At 47.0% G+C, this 13,000-nt stretch overlaps 3 pseudogenes; all 3 read left to right on the forward strand.

The window, feature by feature from the left end:
* The first annotated feature begins 6,866 nt into the window (after window positions 1-6,866).
* LOC139267617 (U2 spliceosomal RNA) lies at window positions 6,867-7,096 on the forward strand (annotated as a pseudogene).
* Window positions 7,097-7,598: 502 nt separating this feature from the next.
* Window positions 7,599-7,830, forward strand: LOC139267597 (U2 spliceosomal RNA; annotated as a pseudogene).
* Window positions 7,831-7,959: 129 nt separating this feature from the next.
* On the forward strand, window positions 7,960-8,191 carry LOC139267590 (U2 spliceosomal RNA; annotated as a pseudogene).
* The last annotated feature ends 4,809 nt before the right edge of the window (window positions 8,192-13,000 follow it).

A 13,000-nucleotide genomic window follows, 5' to 3' on the forward strand; every position in this document is an offset into this window, starting at 1 on the left:
ATCCCGCCTCTAATCTGCTCTCGAAAGTCCGTGCAATGCCAATGACTGAGCTGGTGGCTGCGAGCGTCAGATTGAGTCAATGTGTTTCTTCTTTATCATCACTCTCCTCTCCCTCTTCTTCTGCACCACTGGCAGGGCAGGTTGATTTGTTTAGGTCTTTGAAATGAGAAAGGCTCAAGGGTAAGGTTGTGGTGAGAAGGGGTGGGGGAGGAAACCAAGAGGTGCATGCTTACACCATGTGCAGATTATAAATCAGAAAAGATTGTGGGATGAAGGTGAAGTGGGATGTGAAAAGGAAGATTACTTATGAGGATACCGGCACCCTACCAATGGCCATGGGCTCAGCAGTATCCCTCCCAGGAATAGCCAGCACTGTCTCTGTCATGTATGTGCATGTTGTTTGTAGCCACCAGATGGTGTCATTGTTGGAGGCCACTGAGCAGCACGCACATGGTGCTGCTCTGGTATAAAAGGCCAGCCATTTTGAGAGTCAGGCACTTTGGAGCGTAATAAAGCAGGAACAAGGTTGTACCTTGTTCAGTTAAACAGTACTCAGTTTGTACCTTTATTGCATACATAACTTTTAGCGATGAGAATACAAGAACCTTTGTTTGCAAAATGAGAACGATTGGATTTTTAGAGCGATTCGTGGGGGGAGAAGATTGGGAAGACTTTGCGAGCCGTTTGAACCAGTACTTCGTGACCAAAGAAATGAAGAGGGTTGATGATGCAGAGCGGCACTGGGCCGTGTTCCTCACTGAGTGCGGTTCAAAGATCTACAGTCTGATAAAGAATTTACTCATGCCTAGTGATCCAACAGTGAAAACGTACGAGGAGTTGTGTACATTGGTATGGGAGCACCTCAAGCCAGACGATGGCATCTCGAGATACGGGTTTTATACACACGTTCGATTGGAGGGCCAGAGCGCGGCAGAATTCATTGTCGACCTGAGACGTCTAGCGGGACTGTGCAAGTTCGGGACGGTGTTGGCAGACATGCTGCGGGACTTCTTTGTTATCAGTATCAACCACGAGGTTGGATATATTCAAGAGGAAGTTAGATATGGCCCTTACGGCTAAGGGGATCAAGGGGTATGGAGAGAAAGCAGGAAAGGGGCACTGAGGGAATGATCAACCATGATCTAAATGAATGGTGGTGCAGGCTCGAAGGGCCGAATGGCCTACTCCTGCATCTATTTTCTATGTGATCCTGAGCAAGCTTCTGGCAGTGGAGGAGTTGGATTTAAAAAGGGCCATTCAGATCGCTCAATCATGTATGACGACGGACAGGAGTTTAAAGCAAATATCGCTGAAGAATGGAACCTCGGCAAGTACTGTAAATGCGATTGATTCGGCATTTGGCAGAGCGGCACATGGAGAGCCTATCCGACTGCGTTAGCGAATGACTCGCCGTTCGGCAGAGCGGCACATGGAGGGCCTATCCGGCTCATGAAACCTGTGGCTACCCAAAGTCCGCCAGTGGGAATGTATCCGACTTCTCTGTGGTAGCGTTGTGGGGGAAATCATCGGCACCAGCAGTGTCGATTTAAGCAATATATTTGGAAAGGCTGTCTGAGAGTCGGGCATCTCCAGCGCAAGTGTCCACAGATGAGCAAGCGAGCTGCGACACACCATGTGGAGGATGAGAGTCAGATTAGCGCGGATCCAGATACGCAATCCGAGATGCCAGAGGAGGAAGTGTATGGACTGTATTCTTTCATAACCAAGAGTAAAACAATTTTGATTAATGTGAAGTTTAACAGGATACCGGTATCGATGGAATTGGACACAGGGGCGAGTCAATCGATCATGAATGAGAGGGCATTTAATAAGTTGTGGGATACTAAGACTGTGAGGCCCAGGCTGAGCCCTGTTAACGCCAAGCTGCACGCGTACACCAAAGAACTGATAAAGGTGATTGGCAGTGCACAAATTAACGTGTCGTATAACAGTGCGGTTCACGAATTGCGACTGTGGATTGTTCCGGCAATGACAGGTGCTGCTCGGCAGGAGCTTCTTAGAGAAAATCAGATATGACTGGAATGACATAAAGGCGTTGTCGTCGGAGGAAGATACATGTGCCCAAGTATTGGACAAGTTCCCCTCGCTGTTCGAACCGGGTATCGGCAACTTCACGGGAGCCAAGGTGCAAATCCACGTGGACTCAGATGCAACACCCATCCATCATAAAGGTTGGGCAGTGCCGTATATGATGAGGGAGAAGGTTGAAATTGAACTGGACAGACCCCAGCGTGAAGGGATCATATCACTGGTCGAATTTAATGAATGGGCCAGCCCCATTGTTCCTGTGCTGAAATGTGATGGCACAGTTAGAATCGGTGGAGACTACAAGGCTACGATCAACAGGGTTTGGAAACAAGATCAGTACCTGTTACCGAAGGCTGATGACTTATTTGCGACGCTAGCCGGAGAGAAGTCGTTCATAAAACTGGACTTGACGTCGGCCTATGTGACGCAGGAGTTGGTCGGGACGTCGAAGAGACTTCCGTGCATTAACACACACAAAGGACTGTTTACTTACCACAGGTGCCCATTTGGAATTCGCTCAGCTGCAGCAATATTCCAGAGGAATATGGAAAGTCGACTGAAGTCCGTTCCCAGAACCGTCGTGTTCCAAGATGACATCCTGATCACCGGACATGACTCCAAGGAACATCTGAACAACCTGGAAGAGGTTCTACTGCATTTCGACAAGTGGGACTCAGACTTAAATGCTCGATGTGCATCTTCATGGCACCGGAGGTCGAATTCCTCGGGAGGAAAATCGCCGCTGATGGCATCAGACCTAGTGACGTGAAAACCAAGGCCATCAAAAATGCACCCAAGCCGCAGAATGCGACGGAGCTGCGTTCGTTCCTGGGTCTACTCAACTACTTTGGTAACTACCTAAATTGAGCACTTTACTTGAACCACTGCACATGTTATTGAGGAAAGGCAACAACTGGGTGTGGGGCGCATTGCAAGGCAGAGCTTTCGAGAAAGCCACCAATCTGCTTTGCTCGAATAAGCTGCTGGTACATTATGACCCATGTAAACATTTAGGGCTAGACTTTCCATTCGGTGGCTAAGGCCCAAAAAAATGGGTCTTGTTCCAGCAATGTGAGACATCTCACCTGTGCTGATTGCCGGCACAAGGTCCATTTTTTTTTTGTGATTTTCCACTCAGCTTTACCCTGGCGATGTCAAATGTGATCTGATTTTTCAGCGATCTCACGATCACCCCCAAAAAGTGGAAGTCAAACGGAAGTCATAGAAAAAAAAAGCTTCCCTAGCAACGCTATTATGCGCATGTGTGGGATTTTTTTTTGGGTTGATTTTTTTTTGCTGCGTTTGGAGAGTTCATGGGTCATCGCTCATGCTCAGAAGCACAGGGAGGGTCAGAGAGAGTGGGAGAGAAAGAAGGAGAGAGGACTTGGTAGTTTGCTGTGAGGAAAATATTGATTAAACCATTATATTTGACAAATTTATTAAATTTGATTGATCTAATAGCTAGTATAGGAGCTATTATCTAGCATCTATTATCTCTTATTTGAAAAAACATTTTGTAGCAATGATTCAATAAATTGTGTGTGTCTTCTCTCTTAGTTACATTAGTTATCAACTCTCCACTTGTTAATCCACATTTGTTTATTCTTTTAATATACAAGTACTTTAGTAACAACTTCATTATGTAAAAGCTATTTAATAAATTCAATATTTACCAAAAATAATGTAATAATACCTATTTATATTCCCTGTTCCAATATTCTGAGCACAACTAACTCTCTAAATAACTCACAACTAATGCTTCACCCCTCTTCTGAAGTCAAAATGGTGTCCGTAGTGCCCATTTTCCTTCTCTTGGGCCCAGAAAAAGCAACTATTTCTCAGCACTCTTTTGGGCCTTGCATCAGCCCAGTGAAGTGCATGCTAGGTGCTGAAACTTCGGATGGGCCTTGTGTGGGCTATAATTTCGGCGATCTTCCTGGCGATCAAAGTGGAAACTTAGGCACCTGTTTTTTGGGCAATATTTTGAGCCTAGTTTCCACTTTTTGCTCAAAATGGGCGATAGAGGTCTATTTTGGGCAATATATGGGCCATGATGGGCAATGTGAAGTGGAAAGTCTAGCCCTTAGTTTTGACCTGTGACTCATCGTTAAGTGGAATTGGTTGCATGTTACAACAAGCCAATGAGTCAGGGAAACTTCAACCTGTTGCGTATGCATCCAAAAGTTTGTCTAAAGCAGAAAGAGCCTACAGTACGGTTGAAAAAGAAGCATTAGCGTGTGTGTACGGTGTTAAAAAGATACATCAATATCTGTTCGGTCTGAGGTTCGAATTAGAGACTGATCACAATCCGCTCATTTTGTTGTTTTACCGAGAGCAAAGGGATCAATACCAACGCTTCATCCCGCATCCAAAAATGGGCGCTGACTTTATCTGCCTATGATTATGTCATTCGCCACAGACCTGGCACAGAGAATTGTGCTGATGTTTTGAGCCGGTTGCCGTTGCCCACACCAGAGGTGAAAACGCCACAACTGGCAGATTAATGTTAATCATGGATGCTTTTAAGAGTGAAAGTACCCCTGTTTCGGCTCAACAAGTTAAAACCTGGACCAGCCAGGACCCGATATCATCGGTGGTAAAGGGTTGCATACTCAAAGGGGATTGGCCTGCCATACCTAAGCAAATGTGTGAGGAGGCCAAACTGTATGTTCGTCGCAAGGACGAACTGTCTAGTCAATCAGATTTCATATTGTGGGACAATTGAGTTGTAATGCCTAAGAAAGGGAGAGGGAAGTTTGTGCGTGAGTTTCACAGCACACATCCTGGTATAGTGATGATGAAAGCCATCGCCAGGTCCCACATATGGTGGCCAGGAATAGATTCTGAGCTGGAAGCATGCGTGCATCAGTGCAACACCTGCATACAGCTCAGCAAAGCACCAGCGGAATCGCCGCTGTGTCTGTGGTCATGACCATCCAAACCTTGGTCCAGGATCCATGTAGATTTTGCAGGTCCCTTCCGGACAAGATGTTTTTAGTGGTGGTGGATGCTTATTTGAAGTGGATAGTGTTATGTCTTGGATAAGGAGTCAGACTAGATACTGCAAGCTCAAAGTAAGTGTGACCATAATCCTTTATTACAGATCACAGTGTGCCTCTCCAGCCTGTGAGGCCTCCTTATATACAGGTGCTCCCAAGGGATTGTGGGATCCCTTACGACTCCAGGGGATAAGCCCTCTGGTGGTTAGACATGGTAATTACAGGTTTACATGCATAACAATATTCCCCGAAAGTCAATAGTGTAACTATTTACAATGTAAGTTAATCTGAGGCCTTCCTTTCCCTGGTTGATCGTCTCGGTGCAAATGCTGGTGTTGGTGAGTCGTTTGTTGGGCCTTCGCTGGGCTGCTGTGCAACTGGCCTTGCTGGACTGCTGGGGGTGGTGAGTCTTGCTGGGCTGCTGTGGGTGATGGGTTCTGCTTTGTGGTCAAGCGCTGGGTCAGTTGCTACTTGTGTGTGTGTTGGAGGATCAAAAAAGGTAGAGTCTATTGTGGGTTGTTCTGGATAGTCCGTAAATCTGAGTTTGATCCAAGTGTTTTCTGCAGGTGAGTCCATTTGCGAGTTTGACCACAAAACACCCTACTCCCCTCTTTGGCCAAAACAGTGCCAGCAATCCACTTGGGACCTTGTCCATAGTTCAACACAAATACAGGATCATTGACTTCAATTTTGCGTGACACATTTGCGCTATCATGTCATGTATTCTGTTGAAGCTGCCTGCTCTCTACCTGTTCAGGGTGAACTAACGAGAGTCTTGTCTTAAGTGCCCTTTTCATGAGAAGTTCAGCGGGAGGGACCCCGGTGAGCGAGTGGGGTCTTGTGCGGTAACTAAGCAGGACTCGGGATAAGCGAGTCTGCAGTGAGCCTTCAGTTACCCTTTTCAAGCTCTGCTTGATTGTTTGAACTGCTCGTTCTGCCTGACCGTTGGACGCTGGCTTAAACGGGGCAGACGTGATATGTTTGACCCCATTGCCGGTCACGAATTCCTTGAATTCGGCACTGGTAAAGCACGGCCCATTGTCACTTACAAGGACATCAGGCAAGCCATGCGTGGCAAACATGACCCGTAGGCTTTCAATGGTGGCAGCGGACGTGCTTGCCGACATTATCACACATTCAATCCACTTGGCGTACGCATCCACAACCACTAAAAACATTTTTCCCAAGAATGGGCTTACATAGTCGACATGAACTCTAGACCACGGTTTGGAGGGCCAAGACCATAAACTTAGTGGTGCCTCCCTGGGTGCATTGCTTAACTGTGAACATGTATTACATTTGTGCACACAAATCTGCATCGATACCTGGCCACCACACATGGGATCTGGCTATTGCTTTCACCTTTACAATGCCTGGGTGGGTACTGTGGAGATCACTAATGAAAGTGTCCCTGCCCTTTGTTGGCACAACTACCCGATTACCCCATAGGAGGCAGTCTGCCTGTATAGATACTTCATCTTTGCGCTGCTGGTACAACTTTATTTCTTCTTGTATCTCTAACGGGCCATTAGACCAACTCCCGTGGAGCACACAGTTTTTTACTAAGGACAGTAAGAGGTCCTGGCTCGTCCAGATTCTAATTTATCAGGCGGTAACAGGTGATTGCTCACTCTTGAATGCTTCCATTACCATAACTAAATCTGTGGGCTGTGCCATCTCCACCCCGGTGGCGGGCAATGGCAGCTTACTGAGAGCATCGGCACAGCTTTCTGTGCCTGGCCTGAGGTGGATGGCATAGTTGTACGTGGACAACGTGAGTTTTTTGGCTTCTCAGGGGAGTAACCATGATCAAGAAGGATCGCTTCTCGGCCTTTTGGCTAAGATCTGCATAACTAACCTGACCAGCCACCATGACGTCCGGGTGGTTCCTCCCTGGTCAGGAAGGTATATGCTTACATTTTTGTAAACAGGAGGTGGGTGGGATTGGTGACCCATCCACCTCCACGGAGGTGTGTGGGGGACCTGACCCATCCACCTCCATGGCACGAACCTGGTATTGCAGTACTTCCAGGAACGGTGCAGTGGCTCTAGGCCTTTTGGCTAAGAGCATTGGCGCAGAGTGATCCTTGACTGGTGCAGGGTGACCTCTGGCGTTTGACAAAGAATTGTAACGATTGGATAACGATTGGACATGAATTTAAAAAAAAAAAAAAAAAACGTGAGTTTTTTGGCTTTTTGGCTAAGATCTGCATAACTAACCTGACCAGCCACCATGACTTCCGGGTGGTTTCTCCCTGGTCAGGAAGGTATATGCTTACATTTTTGTAAACAGGAGGTGGGTGGGATTGGTGACCCATCCACCTCCACGGAGGTGTGTGGGGGACCTGACCCATCCACCTCCATGGCACGAACCTGGTATTGCAGTACTTCCAGGAACGGTGCAGTGGCTCTAGGCCTTTTGGCTAAGAGCATTGGCGCAGAGTGATCCTTGACTGGTGCAGGGTGACCTCTGGCGTTTGACAAAGAATTGTAACGATTGGATAACGATTGGACATGAATTTAAAAAAAAAAAAAAAAAACGTGAGTTTTTTGGCTTCTCGGCCTTTTGGCTAAGATCATGCATAACTAACCTGACCAGCCACCATGACCTCCGGGTGGTTTCTCTCTGGTCAGGAAGGTATATGCTTGCATTTTTGAAAACAGGAGGTGGGTGGGGTGGGTTGACCCATCCACCTCCACGGAGGTGTGTGGGGGACCTGACCCATCCACCTCCATGGCACGAACCTGGTATTGCAGTACTTCCAGGAACGGTGCAGTGGCTCTCGGCCTTTTGGCTAAGAGCATTGGCGCAGAGTGATCCTTGGCATGTGCAAGGTGACCTCTGGCGTTTGTGATTTGACAAAGAATTGGAACGATTGGCTACGAATTAAAAAAAAAAAATGTGAGTTTTTTGGCTTCTCGGCCTTTTGGCTAAGATCATGCATAACTAACCTGACCAGCCACCATGACCTCCGGGTGGTTTCTCCCTGGTCAGGAAGGTATATGCTTGCATTTTTGGAAACAGGAGGTGGGTGGGGTGGGTTGACCCATCCACCTCCACGGAGGTGTGTGGGGGACCTGACCCATCCACCTCCATGGCACGAACCTGGTATTGCAGTACTTCCAGGAACGGTGCAGTGGCTCTAGGCCTTTTGGCTAAGAGCATTGGCGCAGAGTGATCCTTGGCATGTGCAAGGTGACCTCTGGCGTTTGTGATTTGACAAAGAATTGGAACGATTGGCTACGAATTAATAAATAAAAAAAATAAAAAAAATGTGAGTTTTTTGGCTAAGATCATGCATAACTGACCTGACAGGGGAGTAACCACCATAACCCCAAGGTGGTTCTCCCTGGATCAGGAAGGTATATGCTTGCTTTTTTGGAAATAGGAGGTGGGTGGGGTGGCTTGACCCACCCACCTCCACGGAGGTGTGTGGGGGACCTGACCCATCCACCTCCATGGCACGAACCTGGTATTGCAGTACTTCCAGGAACGGTGCAGTGGCTCTAGGCCTTTTGGCTAAGAGCATTGGCGCAGAGTGATCCTTGGCATGTGCAAGGTGACCTCTGGCGTTTGTGATTTGACAAAGAATTGGAACGATTGGCTACGAATTAATAAATAAAAAAAATAAAAAAAATGTGAGTTTTTTGGCTAAGATCATGCATAACTGACCTGACAGGGGAGTAACCACCATAACCCCAAGGTGGTTCTCCCTGGATCAGGAAGGTATATGCTTGCTTTTTTGGAAATAGGAGGTGGGTGGGGTGGCTTGACCCACCCACCTCCACGGAGGTGTGTGGGGGACCTGCCCCATCCACCTCCATGGCACGAACCTGGTATTGCAGTACTTCCAGGAACGGTGCAGTGGCTCTAGGCCTTTTGGCTAAGAGCATTGGCGCAGAGTGATCCTTGAATGGGCCCAAGGTGTTTGTGATTTGACAAAGAATTGGAACGATTGGCTACGAATTTAAAAAAAAAAACAAAAAAAAAAAACACGTGAGCGCCCATCTCTGGATGCGGGCCGGTGCATTCGTATTTATCCCCTTATTTTCAGAAAAGAGGGATATAAGCGGCTTATGGTCGGTTTCTAATTCAAATTTGAGCCCAAACAGATATTGATGCATTTTCTTTACCACGTAAACACACACTAACGCTTCTTTTTTGATCATACTTAGACCTTAGACAGACTTCTGGATGCATAAGCAACTGGTTGCAATTTCCCAAATTCATTAGCTTGTTGCAATACACACCCTACCCCGTATGATGACGCATCACGTGCTAGTACCTAACATTTACATGGATCGTACAACACAAGCAATTTGTTTGAACTTACCAGCTTCCGAGCTTTCTCAAAGGCATTTTCTTGGCTTTTGCCACATACCCATTCATCTCCTTTACGCAGTAAAAGTGCAGGGGTTCTAACTATGTGCTTAGACACGGTAAGAAGTTACCAAAATAGTTCAGGAGTCCTCGAAACGACTGCAGCTCTGTCACGTTCTGTGGTCTTGGCGCGTTTTTGATTGCTTCCGTCTTCGAATCGGTGGGCCTGACGCCGTCCTCCGTGATTCTTCTCCCCAGGAACTCCACTTCAGGTGCCAGGAAAATGCACTTCGAGCGTTTTAGCTTGAGCCCCACACGATTAAGCTGACTAAGAACCTCCTCCAGGTTCTGCAGGTGCTCGACGATGACCCGATGTGTAACCAAGATATCATCCTGGAAGACTACGGTGCACGGGTCCAACTTCAGCAAGCTTTCCATGTTCCTCTGGAATATCGCCGCGGCCGATCAAATCCCAAACGGGCATCTGTTGTAAACAAAAAGACCTTTGTGTGTGTTGATGCAGGTGAGGCCTTTCGAAGATTCCTCCAGCTCCTGCGTCATGTTGGCCGAAGTCAATTCCAGCTTTGTGAATGTTTACCCTCCCACCAGTGTCACAAATAGGTCGTCTGCTTTTGGTAGCGGGTATTAATCCTGCAGTGAGAAACAATCGATAGTTACTTTGTAATCACCACAGATTCTGATGGTGCCGTCTCCCTTTAGGACTGGAACAATCGGACTGGCCCACTCATTGGCCCCAAGTTTCCACACGCGGCAAAACAGGCGCCCCTCTGAGCTGGGCGCCCGTTTTTCGCGCCGAAAACGGCGCCTGAAAAAAACCGCACTATTCTCGAGCGCTTTGCAGCTCGATGTCTGCTTGGCGTGGTGCACAGGGGGCGGAGCCTACCACTCGCACCGATTTTGTAAGTAGGAGGGGGCGGGTACAATTTAAATGAGTTTTTTTCGTGCCGGCAACCCTGCGCGTGCGCGTTGGAGCGTTCGCGCACGCGCAGTCTGAAGTAAACATTGGCACTCGGCCATTTTAAAAAGTGCTGCAGAAAAAGTAAAAATTTGTTTATTGAACCCTTGCATAGGCTTGTATTTAAATTTTCTTGATATTTCTGTGTGTGAGGGTGAGGGAGTGCATTCTGTAATTAAAGATGGACTGTGATAAACGGGACACATGCACTTGTTTGAGACTATTCAAATTCTTTGTAGCTGTTCAATTTTTAAAATTTTTTAATAAAGTCACATTGCCCTTCCATGATCAGCACTGAGGCTTCTTGCAGCTTTCTCCCCCTGCCGTCCGTCGGGCCCGACGGCAAGCCGCTGTCTGTAAGGCCTGTCTGAAGCACTTTCACACAGGTAGGAACATGGTTTATTTAATCTTTTCTTTGCTTATAAATTTTTATTCAGGTTTCATTTATTTGTATAATATTTGTATAAGTATAACTAAGGATTAATTGTAGAATTTAATGACTTCCCTTTCCCCCCCCCCCCCTCCACCTCATTCCCGACGCCTAATTTGTAACCTGCGCCTGATTTTTTACTGTGTAGACAAGGTTTTTTCAAGCCTACAAAAATCTTCACTTGCTCCATTCTAAGTTAGTTTGGAGTACGCTTTCACTGTGGAAACTTTCAAATCAGGCGTCAGTGGCCGGACACGCCCCCTTTTGAAAAAAAAATTCAGTTCCAAAGTGAAACTGTTCTACCTGACTAGAACTGCAGAAAACTTAAATGTGGAGAATTCTGATTTCTAAGATACTCCGTTCTCCACCAGTTGCTCCTAAAAATCAGGAGCAAATCATGTGGAAACTTGGGGCCATTGAATGGGCGAAATGATGCCCTCTCATTGCAGCCTGTCCAGCTCGATCGCCACCCTCTCTCTCATCATGTGAGGTACCGCTCTCACCTTGTGATAGAAACATAGAAACATAGAAAATAGGTGCAGGAGTAGGCCATTTGGCCCTTCTAGCCTGCTCCCCTGCACATACGTTGGAGGTGTCCCATTGGTCCACAACCCTTGCAACCGTAACCTTTGAAGCCGCATGAATGGAATCGGTGATCACCCCCGCAGCGCCAACAAGGTGTTAATTGCCTTGTATTCACCACCCTTGATGGTGGATTCTGAGTCATCTGCAGACGTGCAGCTACAGGCGTGTAAGTCCTGCCATGTACATTTTGATTCGAAAACTACGTTACTTTGTTCACAGTACTTGCAGCAGCACTAGTGTGCTGGGAAATTTGTTTGGTATTATCACTGGTGGAGATAAACGCCTGGGCTATCGCTATGGCTTTACTCAAGGTTGGAGTCTCTACAATCAAAAGTTTGCGAAGTATTACTTCATGGCCAATGCCAAGTACAAAGAAGTCCATGAGCATATGCTCCAAATGTCCTTCAAATTCGCAATGTCCTGCAAAGTGCCTTAGCTCGGCAACGTAGCTCGCCACTTCCAGTCCTTCAAACCTCTTGTACGTGTAGAACCGATACCTCGCCATCAGAACGCTTTCCTTCGGGTTTAGATGCTCCCGGACCAGTGTACACAACTCATCGTATGACTTGTCTGTAGGTTTTGCTGGAGCGAGCAGGTTTTTCATGAGGCCATAGGTTGGTGCCCCGCAAATGGTGAGGAGGATCGCCCTTCTTTTGGCTGCATTCCCTTCTCCTTCCAGCTCGTTGGCCATGAAATATTGGTCAAGTCGCTTCACAAAGGTTTCCCAATCATCTCCCTCCAAAAATTTCTCCAGGATGCCCACAGTTCTCTACATTGCTGCGTTGGGGTTCGTCATCTGTATCTCGATGTCAGTTGTTATGTCTTGGATGAGGAAACAGACTTGATACTGCAAGCTCAAAGTAAATGTGACCCTAGTCCTTTATTATAGATTTCAGAGTGCCTTTCCAGCCTGTGAGGCCTCCTTATATACAGGTGCTCCCAAAGGATTGTGGGATCCCTTGGATAAGCCCTCTCGTGGTTAGACGTGGTAATTACAGGTTTACATACATAACAGATAGAATGCATAATCATGTCATCCAGTAATTCCATGGCAACCATAGAGAATCTCAATGTCATGTTCGCGACACATGGTCTGCCTGACATAGTGGTGAGCGACAATGGGTCGTGCTTCATCAGTCAAGAGTTTCAGGAGTTTGTAAAACTTAACGGCATAAAACATGTAAGGTCAGCACCGTTGAAGCCTGCATCCAACGGGCAAGCAGAACGTGCAATACAACTTATCAAGCAAAGCATGAAGAGCGTAACCCAAGGATCACTGCAGACCCGCTTGTCTTGCATACTGCTGAGTTACAGGACAAGACCCCACACACTCACAGGGGTCTCGCCTGCTGAACTCATGATGAAAAGAGGTCTTAAGACCAAGTTATCTCTTGTACACCTGGATTTAAATAATCATGTTGAATGCAGAAGTCAGAGTCAACAACTGTACCACGATCGCGCAACTGTGTCATGCGAGATTTCTGTTAATGATCTTGTATATGTGTTGAATTATGGTCAGGATCCCAAATGGATCGCTGGTACAGTCATGACCAAGGAGGGCAACAGAGTATTTGTTATGAAGCTCAAGAATGGGCAAACTTGCAGGAAACACATGGATCAAACAAAGCTGAGGCACACAG

Source organism: Pristiophorus japonicus, chromosome 7 (genome assembly GCF_044704955.1).
Source record: "Pristiophorus japonicus isolate sPriJap1 chromosome 7, sPriJap1.hap1, whole genome shotgun sequence".
Taxonomy (NCBI): Eukaryota; Metazoa; Chordata; class Chondrichthyes; family Pristiophoridae; genus Pristiophorus; species Pristiophorus japonicus.